The 5,391-nt window shown below is 41.8% G+C and overlaps 1 non-coding gene across 1 annotated transcript; it reads left to right on the top strand.

Moving 5' to 3' along the window:
• Positions 1-4,177: 4,177 nt before the first annotated feature.
• LOC125939183 (U6 spliceosomal RNA) lies at positions 4,178-4,282 on the top strand. Its single transcript, XR_007462945.1, has one exon. It is a non-coding gene; the product is annotated as a U6 spliceosomal RNA (small nuclear RNA).
• Positions 4,283-5,391: the final 1,109 nt, after the last annotated feature.

Raw genomic sequence — 5,391 nt, 5'->3', positions numbered from 1 at the left:
GTTAGGAAGTCATGGATGGGGCGCCTGGGTGACTCAGTTAGCTAAGTATCTGACTTCGGCCTAGGTCATGATCTCAACGTTCCCAAGTTCCGGCCCCGTGTCAGGCTCTGTGCTGACAGTTCAGGCCTGGAGGCTGCTCCAGATTCTGTGTCTCCCACTGTGTCTCCACTCCTTCCCCATTCACACTCTGTCTCTCTTTCTCAAAAAATAAATAAACTCTTAAAAAAAGGAGGAGGAGGAGGAGAAGAAGTCATGGAAAATACCCATGGGATAATTGGCTTAAGATGCCACACCTAATCCATCGGGTCACGTGAGGAAAAAATCTGTTAACAGAAGAAATGTAGTGTCCGGAAGGGAGAAGACCAAGGGTCAAAAAAACGTAAGTGTGGGTCTCCAGCCCTGTCCAGGGGAGAGTCTGCTAACTCCAGCCGAGGCAAACATTTCAGTTGGATTTGCAGCCCTGCATCTAACCACCCTGAGTAACATCGGCCACTAAGCCGATGTCCCACTAATTCCCCTTGCCATGTTGCTCTGCCCTTTAAGGAGGCCTCTGAAGATATTTGTTGCTCAAGCCCACGGGAGAGAAAATGCAATGACCATCTGCCCCAAGCGTCTGATCCGCTTGGCAGTTCCAGGTCTCACGCTCCTGGTTTGTTAGTAATCTAGCAGTGGGCTAGCAGGATCTGGGCACACAGGAGACCCTCAGATGTTTTAATCTCTGGATTTGCAATTCTGAGAGCCAAACTCTGAGCCCTGGTACTATCATGCCATTTGGAAATCTTGCACAAGTGGCCGGCTGCGTTTCACGAGCTCACATTGCTATCTTGGCTCTCTCTCCCTTTAAGTGCCAAAGACAACAGGAAAACCGGTAAGCGATATATGTAATCTCTTTACCTAAGGAAATTCAAAGGTGGATTGTAATCACCCTCCTTCTTTCCCACTCTCCATACCTGGTCCCCCTTTTCTTTAATTTTTAATTTTTGTTGAAATCCAAGTTAGTTAATATACAGTGTAATAATGGTCTCAGGAGTAGAATTAGTGATTCATGGCTTACATATGACACCCAGGGCTCATCCCAACAAGTGCCCTCCTGAAGGCCCATCACCCATTTAGCCCATCCCCCCACCCAACACTGATCCAGCAACCTTCAATTTGTTTTCCGTATTTAAGGTTTTCTTATGGTTTGCCTTCCTGTTTTTACCTTATTTTTCCTTCCCTTCCCCTATGTCCATCTGTTTTGTTTCTTAAATTCCACATAGGAGTGAAATCATATATATGTCTTTCTCTGATGGACTTCTATGTTTAGCATAATACATTCTAGTTCCACCCACATTGTTGCAAATGGTAAGATTTCATTCTGTTTGATTGCCAAGTACTATTCCATTGTATATATACACCATATCTTCTTTATCCATTCATCAGTCAATGGACATTTGACTCTTTCTATAATTTGGCTATTGTTGATAGTGCTGCTATAAACATTAGGGTGCATGTGCCCCTTCAAATCAGCATTTTTGTATCCTTTGGATAAAAACCTGGTAGTGCAATTGCTGGGTCATAAGCTAGTTCTATTTTTAATTTTTTGAAGAACCTCCATACTTTTCTCCAGAATGGCTGCACCAGTTTGCATTCCCACCAACAATGAAACAGGGTTCCTCTTTCTCCACATCCTCGCCAACATCTCTTGTTTCCTGAGTTGTTAATTTTAGTCATTCTGACAGGTATGAGGTGGTGTCTCCCTGTGGTTTTGATTTGTATTTCCCTGATGATGAGTGATGTTGAGATCTTTTCATGTATCTGTTAGCCATCTGGGTGTCTTCTTTGGAAAAATGTTCATGTCTTTTGCCCATTTCTTCACTGGATTATTTGTTTTATGAGTGTTGAGTCTGGTAAGTTCTTTATAGATTTTGGATGCTAACCCTTTATCCAATATGTCATTTGTAAATGTCTTCTCCCATTCTGTCGGTTGCCTTTTAATTTTGCTGATTGTTTCCTTTGCCGTGCAGAAGCTTCTTATCTTGATGAGGTCCCAATAGTTCATTTTTGCTTTTGTTTCCCTTGCCTCCAGAGACATGTCTAGTAAGACATTACTGTGGCCAAGATAAAAGAAGTCGTTGCCTGTTTTCTCCTCTAGGATTTTGATGGTTTTCTGTCTGACATTTAGGTCTTTCATCCATTTGGGTTTATATTTGCATATGGTGTAAGAAAGTGGTCCAGGTTCATTCTTCTGCATGTCGCTGTCCAGTTTTCCCAACACAATTTGCTGAAGAGACTGTCTTTATTCCATTGGCTATCCTTTCCTGCTTTGTCGAAGATTAGTTGGCCATACGTTTGTGGGTGGGTCATTTCTGGGTTCTCTGTTCTGTTCCACTGATCTATGTGTCTGTTTTCGTGACAGTACCATACTGTCTTATTATTTGCAACTTTGCAACACAGCTTGAAGTCTGGCATTGTGATGCCTCCACGTTTGGTTTTCTCCTTCTACATTACTTTGGCTATTCAGGGCCTTTTCTGGTTCCATACAAATTTTAGAATTGTTTGTTCTAGCTCTGTGAAGAATGCTGGTGTTGTTTTGACAGGGATTGAATTGAACGTATAAATGGCTTTGGGTAGTATAGACCTTTTAAAAATATTTTTTCTTCCAATCTATGAGCATGGGATATTTTTCCATTTCTTTGTGTCTTCTTCAATTTCTTTCATAAGCGTTCTATAGTTTTCAGCGTACAGATATTTTACCTCTTTGGTTAGGTTTATTCCTAGGTATTCTATTTCTGTATGTTGATTTTATATCCTGCGACTTTGCTGAATTCATGTATCAGTCCTAGCAGTTTTTGGTGGAGTCTTTCAGGTTTTCCACCTCAAGTATGATGCCATCTGCGAAGAGTGGAAGTTTGACTTCTTCCTTGACAATTTAGATGCCTTTTATTTCTTTTTGTTATCTGATTGCTGAGGCTAATGGTGGTAAGAGTGGACATCCTTGTCGTATTCCTGACCATAGGGGGAAGCTCTCAGTTTTTCCGCATTGAGAATGATAATAGCTGTGGGTCTTTCATATATGGCTTCTATGATCTTCAGGTATGTTCTTTCTATCGCTATTTCCTTAAGGGTTTTTATCAAGAAAGGATGCTGTATTTTGTCAAATGCTTTTCTGCATCTATTAAGAGGGTCATGTGGTTCTTATCCTTTCTTTTATTAATGTGATGTATCATGTTGATCGATTTGCAGATATTGGACCACCCCTGCAGCCCAGGAATGAGTCCCACTTGATCATGGTGAATAATTCTTTTAATGTATTGTTGGATTTGATTTGCGAGTATCTTGTTGAGAATTTTTGCATCCATGTTAATCAGGGAAAATCATACCTGGTCCCTCTGACCCTTTTACTCTTTCCTGTCCCACCCCAGCACAAATGTGCCTCCAGCGTCCTAATTCCAAGCCAGTTAGTCCTCCGCAGTTTCCCCCTGAGGCCTCTAAATTGCTGGAGGGGTCCCCTCAGCCTTTCAGGTCCCCATCCGCTAAAGGACTCTCACTCCTTCCCAGCAAACCTTGCACAATACAAATAAAAATTTCCCCCCAAAAAAAGATGGTGAAAATTTCAAATACAAAGAACAATTGAACGAATTATACAGTAAGCACTCATATACTCACCACTTAGATTCTACAATTGTTGACATTTGTCTGTATTTGCCCTATCCCCTTATCACACATCTATCCCATCCATCAATGAATCCATTCTATCTTTGGTGCAATTCAGAGTAAGTTGGAAATAGCAGGACACTCCATTCCTCGACACTCTGGCGTGCTTATCATCAACTACACTCTATTTGTTTAGGTCTTTTAAAAAGCACTTTCCAGGGGCACCTGGGTGGCTCAGTCGGTTAAGCGTCCGACTTCAGCTCAGGTCACGATCTCGAGGTCCGTGAGTTCGAGCCCTGCGTCGAGCCCTGCGTCGGGCCCTGGGCCAATGGCTCAGGGCCTGGAGCCTGCTTCCGATTCTGTGTCTCCCTCTCTCTCTGCCTCTCCCCCATTCATGCTCTGTCTCTCTCTGTCTCAAAAATAAATAAACGTTAAAAGAATTTTTTTAAAAAAAGCACTTTCCACCCTCTTTACTCTTGTTATCAAAAATAGTTCAACTTTGCTTGCATGCTCAGTGTTGTGTTTTTTAATCATACACTGTGTGCTCACTTTCAGTAGCATATGTACTAAAACTAAAACGATACAGAGAATAGCATGGCCTCTGCACAAGGATCACATGCAAATTTGAGAAGTGTTCCATAGATTTTTTTTTATTATTATTATTATTACATACTGGGGCACCTGGGTGGCTCAGTCAGTTAAGTGTCCAACTTCGGCTCAGGTCATGATCTCACAGTTCACGAATCCAAGCCCCACGTCGGGCTCTGTGCTGACAGCTCAGAGCCTGGAGCCTGCTTCGGATTCTGTGCCTCCCTCTCTCTCTCTCTCTGCCCCTCTCCTGCTCCCACTCTGTCTCTCAAAAAATAAATAAGTGTTAAAAAAATGTTTTTAAATAAAAATAAAAAATAAATGTTTAAAAAAAGTAAAAAATAAAACATTTCTTTTTTTTTAATTTTTTTTAATTTTTTTTAACATTTATTCATTTTTGAGACAGAGAGAGACAGAGCATGAACGAGGGAAGGTCAGAGAGAGAGGGAGACACAGAATCCGAAACAGGCTCCAGGCTCCGAGCTGTCAGCACAGAGCCCGACGCGGGGCTCGAACTCACAGACCGCGAGATCATGACCTGAGCCGAAGCTGGATGTCCAACCGACTGAGCCACCCAGGTGCCCCAAAAATAAAACATTTCTATTGTCCCAAAATAAAACTCCATATGCATAAAGCAGTAACTCTGTATTCTCCCCTTTCTCTGCGCCTGGTTGCCTTCAATCTAGCTGGCTCTATGGATTTGCCTACTGTGAACACTGCATATAAACAGAATCATACAATACGTGGCCTTTTGTGCTTGGCTTCTTTCAATTAGCATAATGTTTTCCAGGATAATCCACATGGTAGCATGTATCTGTACTTCCTTTTAAGGCAGTCATATTCCATTGTATGTATATCCCACACTTTGTCTCTCCACTTTTCCACTGATGAGCATTTGCATTGTTTTCACCTTTTGGCTCTTGTGAATAGCGTTGCCTGTCCCAATATTCTTGAGTGTTTGCTCTATAGCAGCAATTAACAAGCATTTTGGTTTCAGGGTCCCTTTACATCCCTAAAAAGTATTGGAGATCCCCAAAGAGTTTTTATGGAGGAGATATAGAAGTATGCAGATTTATGAAATTAAACTGAAAAATTTTTAAATATTTAAATATTTTTATGTTGGGGCACCTGGGTGGCTCAGTCGGTTAAGCGGCCGACTTCGGCTCG

Source organism: Panthera uncia, assembly GCF_023721935.1.
Source record: "Panthera uncia isolate 11264 chromosome B2 unlocalized genomic scaffold, Puncia_PCG_1.0 HiC_scaffold_24, whole genome shotgun sequence".
NCBI lineage: Eukaryota > Metazoa > Chordata > Mammalia > Carnivora > Felidae > Panthera > Panthera uncia.
Note: the sequence above shows the minus strand (reverse complement) of the source record. Positions and strands in the feature narration are given on the sequence as shown.